Source organism: Schistocerca serialis, chromosome 1, assembly GCF_023864345.2.
Source record: "Schistocerca serialis cubense isolate TAMUIC-IGC-003099 chromosome 1, iqSchSeri2.2, whole genome shotgun sequence".
Lineage (NCBI taxonomy): Eukaryota > Metazoa > Arthropoda > Insecta > Orthoptera > Acrididae > Schistocerca > Schistocerca serialis.
The window spans coordinates 81,566,166-81,575,812 of record NC_064638.1 but is presented as its reverse complement, the minus strand read 5'-3'; the positions used below and the strand labels follow the sequence as shown (position 1 = coordinate 81,575,812).

At 44.5% G+C, this 9,647-nt stretch overlaps 1 non-coding gene across 1 annotated transcript; it reads left to right on the top strand.

The window, feature by feature from the left end:
- Positions 1–1,445: 1,445 nt before the first annotated feature.
- On the top strand, positions 1,446–1,520 carry Trnas-cga (transfer RNA serine (anticodon CGA)). The gene has a single exon. It is a non-coding gene; the product is annotated as a tRNA-Ser (tRNA).
- The last annotated feature ends 8,127 nt before the right edge of the window (positions 1,521–9,647 follow it).

Genomic DNA, 9,647 nt, shown 5'->3' with positions numbered 1-9,647 from the left:
CGCTGTGACCAATGGCCTTTTGCGAGGTGACCTGTTCCAAATGTCTATTACACGCAATTCCTTTCTCAGTATTCCATCGGAAACTGGTGGAGATGGACGTGTATTCACTGACCGCAGCGATTCCTTTCGGTTTTTTAACCGACACTCGTTGACAATGCGTCTCCAGAGAGGCTATTTTTACGACAAACGTTCATTCACCGTGTTTCGTGCCTGCGATTTGGACGTCATTCCTTGCACGCATGTTAGACAGGCCCTATTCTTATATCAATAAATCGGGCACCTTCATTCATAGTGTCGTCATGGAAATGTTTAAACAAGACGGTTCTATTCTGCGTTCTGTCACATCTACGCGTCGACTCACCTTATTCACTTGATTCCATGCAACCAATTGGCACATACAGAAACCTTCATCGCAATAACTGGCGTTAGCGACACTCATGACAACCAGGTACCGTTCTATATCATCTGAATGTCTCCCATGCGACCAGGGTGTTCTTTTAAGACAATGGCTAATATTTTATCTGATAATATTAACTCAGTATAAGTGACCAAAAATTGTCGAACCTATTGATTAGAAAGAGGATTCTAATAAGCACATACTATGGATTTAAATAAACATAAGAAATAGGAAAGTGATAAGAAACAGCATAAATCAGATCAGCGCTAATTTAACATCACAATTTGCGGACCACGAAGTACATGAGGGGAATGAATGCTGCTACTTTAGAAGCAAAATGACATCTGGCCTATGAAGCAAGGAGGACATAAAGAACTGATTACCAAAGGCAAAGGAACAATCCTTACCAAAAGAAGTCTACTGGTATCAAACAGCGTTCTTAATTTGAGGATGAAATTTCAGAGAACGTTCGTTTGGAATAGACCATTGTATAGTTATGAAACTTGGTCTGTGGGAACGCCGGAAAAGAAGAGAATTGAAACGTTTCTACATCTACATACAGACTCCGCAAGGCACCGTAAGGTGCCTGGCGGAGGGTGTCTTGTACCACTACTAGTCATTTCCTTTCCCATTTCATTCGCATAAAGAGCTACGAAAAAGGATTTTCTGTATGCCTTCCTCCGAGCCCTAATTTCTCTTATCTGATAAGATTAACTCAGTAAAAATTACCAACAATTGTTGAACCTATTGATTAGACAGACCCTTACACGAAATGAACGTTGGAGGCAGTAGTATCGTTCTGCACTCAGCTTCAAATGCCGGTTCCCTAAAGCTTCTCAGTAGTATACCTTGAAAGAACGTTGCCTTTCCTCGAGCGATTCCCATTTGTTTTCCCGAAGCACCTCGGTAATCCAGAATGAGATTTTCACTCTGCAGCGGAGTGTGCGCTGATGTGAAACTTTCTGGCAGATTAAAACCGAGACTCCAACACGGGACGTGGAGACGAGGTACTGGCAGAAGTAAAGCTGTGAGGATGGGGCGTGGGTCGTGCTTGGGTAGCTCAGTTGGTAGAGCGCTTGCCCGCGAAAGGCAAAGGTCCCGAGTTCGAGTCTCGGTCCGGCACACAGTTTTAATCTGCCAGAAAGTTTCACCTCGGTAATATTTGCGTATTGATTTAATCTAGTGGTATGAAATTTAGCAATGCGCCTCTGAATTGACTCTATGTCTTCCTTTAATCTGGCCAGGTGGGAATGCCAAACAGGCGCGTCAAATTCAAGAAAAGGTTCTATACGACGTCTGTTTTATAGATTAACCACGCTTTTCTAAAATTCTCTCAAAAAAATAAAGTCGCGGCCCTGTCTCCAACAATACAACAGACATCACAATACAACGGGGGAGGTTCGAGGCTTCGCCCATATGGAAACCAGAATGCGCGGCTACGTGTGGCCCAACTGACGACACAGTACAATGCTGGCGCAGGCACAAGTGTTTCGCAGCACATCGTTCAGCGCACGTTGATGAAAATGGGACCCTGCAACGGATGACTCGAAGCTGATCCAACGACATCGTCACCGACGATTGCACTGGGCACAGGATCATCGTGGTTGCACAATGATTCAATGGAAACGTGTCGCCTACTAGATGAATCACGTTTCTAGTTTGGCCAGGGCGATGAACATATCTTCCAGCAGTTACCTTCCAGCAGAACAACAGTCCGTGTAGAAGACCAGAATCAAAATGGCTCTGAGCACTATGGGACTCAACTGCTGTGGTCATAAGTCCCCTAGAACTTAGAACTACTTAAACCTAACTAACCTAAGGACAGCACACACATCCACGGCCGAGGCAGGATTCGAACCTGCGACCGTAGCGGTCGTGCGGTTCCAGACTGTAGCGCCTTTAACCGCTCGGCCACTCCGGCCGGCAGACCAGAATCGTGCGTGCCTTTAATGTGCATGGTGGTGAACACAAGTTAATGATTTGGTCACCAAATTTGCTGGATATTATCACGTAAGAAATAATTCGGGATGCTGTCGGCCTGATCTTCGCCCACAAACTTCAGGCTTACAACTTACAAGATTTGTGTGACCTGCTCGCAGACACTGTTGCCACGTACCTCCGAAACCTACCAAGGACTCACGTCACACAGAATTCCTGCTATATATTGCTCTAAAAGTGGACCATCACGCTATTGTAGAAGAGGTCATAATGATTCGGCTCATCAATGCACGAGACTTACACCCTTACAATGTCTATGCGTTGTGTATGACTTTCACGCTGGCCAATGCCTCTATATATCCCTCAGCACAAGAAATTCATAGTATTAATCTGAGAAAAACGTCGAGTACCCTCTTACTGGACTTCTTTGAAGAATACACTGTTCATTAAGAGTGTTGGTTACACACTATCACTAAAGCCATTTGTCTTTCTGCAATATATCATTCTCCAATATTATGGGGAGTTTGTTTTGCACAAATTAATGATAATTTTAATGTTTCTTAAGCCCTCTAATCCATAACTCATGACATATATCGATACTAAAGTGAAACTAATGCCCTGTTTGCATGATCACTCGTGCGATTGCATCTCCCCACATGTAGCTTTTGTGACAACATATTACTCCACACTCGATGAATCACCGCCTTATGAAGATGAAATGCAGAATATTACTGTAGATCTCCAGCGCTTCGATTCAGTGTTCAGCGCTTGTCAAAACTGAATTCTGGTTGAAACTAAGATCAGCATCACAGTCACTACAATGAGTACAGTCACGAAGAAACATATTACGAAACGACCAATGAACTGCAACTGCGTGTTCCACACAAGCGCGCGTGTCAAAAGATTTTTCCCCCTACGCGTTTTGAACTTCACGGTCCATTCCTATTAATGTAGCCAACGCCTTTGTTCGACAAGAACGTGCAATAACCACTGAGAGACCGGAGATGGCAACACTAACAGTGGAGCATAGACAAACCGTCTTGGTGGCGGGGAGGGGGGGGGGGGGTGAGGTTGAAGGAGAGGGAAGACGCGGAAATGCGGAATGATCATTGGCTTTCGGGTCAAGGGTAGAAGCATTTCAGAAACAGCTGAATTTGTAAACTCTTCGAGTGCCGCCATCGTTAAAGTATACCATGCATGGCAAAATGGCGCTATCCAAAACCGACGCCTAATCAGCTGTGGTGCACCACGGACCATAGATGACAGGGATGAAAGACGGCTGTGGAGATGTGTACGGGCGCATAAATGCGCAACTAGCAACCGAGATGAACCGAAGTGTCTCCTCAATGACCATTCACCGGACGTTGCTGTGTATGGCCCTCTATAGCAGGAATCGCGTTCATGTACCATTCCTGACTACTGTTCATCGACGACAAAGGCTGGAAGTTGCACGACCATATTGCAACTGGACAGCCACTGAGTGCTTACAGATGGTTTTCTCAGATGAACCACGTTTTATGCTCCATTGGACTGATGGTCGTTGGCGTCTAAGGCACGAAACGTCTGGAAGCAAATAGCCTGCAACAAACGTCACAAGGGTCCAGGTCGGAGAGCATTCTCTGGGTGATATCGTCATTCTGGAAGTCACAATGGATCAGCTCAAGTATGACGATGATGATGATGATGATGATGATGATATCTGGTTTATGGGGTGCTCAACTGCATGGTTATCAGCGCCCGTACGAAGTCCCAATCATTACACAGCCCAACCTCGCCACGTTCACGAATGATGATGAAATGAAGAGGCCAACAGAAACACCCAGTTCCCGGGCAGAAAAAGTCCCCAACTTGGCCGGGAATCGAAAACACGCGTATGCATCTATCCTTGGGCTCCAGGTCCTCCTCAACATGCAGTTTCTTTTTTCGCTACAGGATGGCATCTACCAGCAGGACAATGTAACGTGTCACACAGCTCGCAGCGTACGCGCGTGGTTCGAAGAGCACCGGGATGAGTTTTACATGCTCTGGATTTAAAGCCAATCGGGAATCTGTGGGACCACATCGATCGGACCGTTCACGCCATGGATCCTCAACTGAGATACCTTCCTTCCGGCACGTCTAGCAGCGGTCCACACTGCGAAAGATGGTTATTCAGGCTTTTCACTCGTGATCACAGTACTGTCACTGGAGAGTGTGTCTCACTATTATCTTTAACAGCAATTAATAGTGAAATACACGTATATTGTGGGATGAAAAGTGATTTTTGAGGGACCTAGCCGACTAAAATGGGATAACTTGAAACTTGTAACTTAACGATAAAAAGTTCAAATGGCTCTGAGCACTATGGGACTTAACTGCTGAGGTCATCAGTCCGCTAGAAATTAGAACCAGTTAAACCTAAGTAACCTAAGGACATCACACACATCTATGCACGAGGCAGGATTCGAACCTGCGACCGTAGTGGTCGCGCGGGTCCAGACTGTAGTGCCTAGAACCGCTCGGCCATTTCGGGCGGCGACAATAAGTAAACCTCTTATTATACAGCAACAAAAATTGGCGTATAGGTTAACGTTGACAAGACACGTTTCCAAACAACCTGGCCTTGTGGAGACTCTACCACCTGATAAGGTGTAGGAAAAAAGTTGGCATTGAGAACACTTTCCAGTCAGCTCCGAATGGATAAATACAGGTCATGTGTGATTTTCAAGAGAATCTTCCGTCCTTCGTGCAAAACAGTGGCAAGTCAGCCAACGGTGATGAAGGTGGATTAGCTATCACATAACCTTCTCTCCCAAGTAGACCACAAAGGCTCAGTAATACTAAAATCTGGGGACACTGGTGCCAGGATAGATACCACAGTTCATTCTTGTGCTCTCAGTGTCATTCCTGGACAAGGTTATCTGTGTGAACTTGGACTCCGTCATCTTCGAACACAGCATCACCATTGAGAAACAAAAATTGTACTGTAGAATGGATCTGATCAGCCTAAATGGTCACATAATCCTTTTCAGTGATGCGACCTTGCAGAGTAACCAAGGGAATTGTAATATACCTCGATTTGGCAGCCAAATCATTAACGTATTCCCGCCATGTTTCATTCTTGGCAACAAGGCTTGGGACGGTATACACCAAACGAAAAATAGGCCGCTGTCCGGGTCGCCTCCAGGCACGTCTTCTGCCTAGAATCTCATTGACTGGAGTGTAACTGTCTTGACTAGTAAGTCCCTCTTCGAATTTAACCCCTATGACCAGCGAAAACGCGTCTGGAGATACCCTGGACAGCAGTGGGGTATCAACCTGAGTGTCGCCTACCAAAGGTCCTACAGTCAGGTCTGATGGTCTCGGGTGCCATTTGAAGCTCCCGTTGGTTGTCACTCTCGGCATTCTCAGAGCACAGCAGTACGTCGACGATATTCTACGCCCCATTTTGTTGCCCTTTATGGCAAGCCATCCCGGGCTTGCATTGCAGCAGGATAATAACCGCCTGCACACGGTGAAAGTTTCTACTGCTTGTCTTCGTTCTAGCGAAACCCTACCATAGCCAGCAAGGTCACCAGATGTCTCGTCAGCTGAGAATGTTTCGAGAATTAAGGACAGGGCCCTCCAACCAGCTCAGGAGTTTGACGATTTAGCGCCCCAATTGGACAAAATTCGGCATGATATCCATACAGGAGGGCACCTAACAGCAACAACTCTATCAATAAATGCCAAATCGAATAACTGCCTGAATAAGGGCCATAGGTGGAGCTACGCTCAATTTATGAATGTTCTCCTCTTGAATAAATCATCCAATTTTTCAGAAATTGTCATTTATTTTTCTGCTTTCATAGTTCGTTATTTTTTTTTTCTTGTCTTAGAGCACATTCACTAGCTGGTAATGATACCAACGCAAGATGACTGAAAATTTATACTATATAACCTCTCATATAATTTATTTCAGGCAATGATTTATTCAGTGTTGTAAAATGAATAGAATAACATATTACACAGTGTTTCAAAAACTATTCAACCGGTTTCACGACACCATATCTTCTATAGGGCGTCCCAAAAGTAAGGATTCCTTATAGTGAAACACTTATTTAACATAGAAAACATTTATGATGCTGTTAACTCCCTGCACAACTCGATCACACAGCTAATGCAAGGTACTGTTTGTAACCCTCTACATATAGGGCTCGTGGAACCCTACGCAAAGAAGTGTAAATTAGCAAAATCAGGTGAACCCGTAGCCAACATTCGCGATGAACCTCTATCGACACACCGCCCAGAGAGCAAAATGAGGTACAGAATTCCATCTGAATCCAACTGCGGCTTGAGGAAAAGCTCAAGCATGTCAAGGTAACTGGGACCTATTATCGTTTGCTCTGTTAATGTAATGGTCCATAAATCTTAATTCTAGTCATCTCTAGACGTACGTTCAGTTGCGAGGTGTTTCTGTCCAATTCTTGCACCCCATGAGCATTGTTGTAGGCCCATATTCGGCAGTTGAGTCGGCTCAACAAACCAAATGTGTGAAATGTGGCCTCGTCTCAGCAAGGCGGCATAAGCTTTCTTCTCCATGTGATGCATTAACTGAATTCAATACGCCGTCTTCATCAGCGTAAAACGAGGAGTGTGCCAGACAGTGGATCAAGGAATGTTCGACTCATGGCTCAGCAGATGAACTGAAGAGCGTGGGTTCCTGCCAATTAGCTCCTCATTGCTCTGAACTACGTATTTCCTCTTCGTCTGGATTTATTGACAAGAATCCTGACATTGATTGTTAATGGTGGCTCTTTCTCATATCATGGATGGTGCAGCTCACACACCTCCTCAAATGTCTTAACATCAAGTTTCCACTAAACAACAGCTATTCTTTCTTTTACACAGAGCATCTCAAAGACCTGTGAAAGAACGGATTACATCTTTCCATGAAAATGAATTGTTACTTTTGCTACACCATTTATACGAAGAAAATAGAAACTTTGAGCAAATTTTAATTGACGCATGGGACTATAAGTTATTTAAAAAAAATAACTTAAAGAACCACCCGATTTTACAATGGTACATCTTATTCATGCATGTAGATATAACCTTGGGGTATCTTTTACAGTTCTGTTTGCGATTAAAGTGTGCACTTAACTTTCATGTGCCCTACACCGAAAACACGACAAATGTAAATACAGTAGTCCAATTCATTCCATACAAGCGCGAACGTGTCTGGAGTTCCTACTTCCTGTTCTGTTTGCATTTAGCTACGCAGTTCGCCTTAATTTATCGAAATTGGTGGCTTTATGTATAGCTGGTTTGAATCAGAATTAATAAACACAATTAAAAAGGTCGTGTTGGATAATTCAAACACTGTCGGAAGGATAACAAATTTTAGTGATGGCAGGGAAATCACGAAGAGGGTTCCACAGGGTTCGATTTTGGGTCCACTTCCATGTGTGAATGACCTCACACTTAATATTCAACAAGCAGAATCGATTCTTTTTGCAGACGATACTCGTGTTACAATAGATACCATTGGAGATGAAGGAGCAGAAGAAATTGTTAATTATGTTTTCCAAATTATAATAAAGCTGTTTTCAGAAAATGAATTCTCCATAAATTTTGAAAAAAAAAACACTCTATATTCACTTCTGTACACCAGTCAGAATCATACCAACACTTCTGTACAACAAATAGTCATACCAACAACTGATGTGTCATATGAGCAGGAGTCAGTAAACACAGTAGAATGCTCCAAATGTTTGGGAGTACATATTGACGAACACTTCAGCTGGAAGAATTATATTACTGAGCTTCTCAAACAGATAAGGTCAGCTATTTTTGATCTTCGTATAATTATTAATCTTGGAAACAGATTAATCAGCATCCTGACAGATGTCGGATATATCCACTCAATATTGTGGACGTGTCTGTGTCGGATAGACCATAAGAAACAAAGCACGTCATGTTCCTGTTGCAAATAAGGCGAGTACACCATTCGTTTGTTATATATTTTTACGAACTTTCAACAGAAGCGTATTTTTTACAGATACCTGTTTAGTTACTAGACTGTTTTTGTAATTTCTTGAATGTTCGAGAGCTTACTAGGCACAACCTTTTATTTTTATTTTAATAACAGCTTAACATACAGTATCGCCGTTTTTATCGACCATCTTATCGTATAGGCTTCTGTTTATTTTGGTTAGCGTAGCTCAGTGTCGGTTAGACCACCAGTGACAGAGCACTTCGAATTCCCTAGTAAGACAAATACACTGTTCGTTTGTTACATATTTTTATGAACTTCAAAATGGAGCGACTGCAGTAATGGATGGGAACTGTGATTACTGTGTACATATGCGAGCTGAGTTGGCGAACCTTCGCTCACAGCTCCAGGCTGCATTGGCTTCCATTACACAGCTTGAGCCTGCTGCCAAGGGTCACCACTGTAGGAGTACGCATGTGGGGATGCGACGGGCATCAAGCACGCCCCATGTGTTCCCTGATCGATCCACTGCTGTGGCTGCCGCAGATACTGCCTGCACTGAGGTTGACCCCTCCCCCATGGTCGAGTGGTAGATCATTCCAAAGTCTGGCAGGCAGCGAAAAACTTTCCGAGGGGCCAATCGTAGGGCCTCCCCGGCTAGTGTGATGAAAACGTTTTGGATGTTATCTAGATGCAGTTCTCCATCCTCTTCCAGAGTAAGCTACTCGGCCCGCAAAGTCTGGGCATTCACATATGGTGGGTTTGCTGATAGTTGGGAGCTCCAACGTTAGGCACATAATGGGGCCCCTTAGGAACAGGGCTGCCAAGGAGGGGAAGGGAAAAAGTGTGCACTCGGTGTGCATACCATGGGGAGTTATTCCGGATGTGGAAACGGTGCTTCCGGATGCCATGAAGAGTACAGGGTGCAGCAAACTGCAGGTGGTGGCTCATGTCGATACCTATGACGTGTATCGCTTTTGATAAGAGGAGATTCTCTCTGGTTTCGGGCGGCTAGCGGAAATGGTAAAGACTGCCAGTCTTGCTTCCGAGATTAAGGTTGAGCTCGCCATCTGCAGCATCGACGATAGAACAGGCTGTGGTCGTTTGATGCAGAGCCGAGAGGAGGGTATGAATCAGAGGCTCAGGTGGTTCTGTGACCTTAAGGCTGCATATTCCTTGACTTGCACCATCGGATGGTGGGTTTCCGAGTTCCGCTCAATAAGTCAGGAGTCCACTACACATAGGAGGCGGCTACTAGGGGAGCAGGGGCTGTGTGGAAGGGACTGGGCGGCTTTTTAGGTTAGAGAGTATCAGAGAACCACAGAAAGGGCGTCCGTCTAAAATGGGGCACGTAAAACA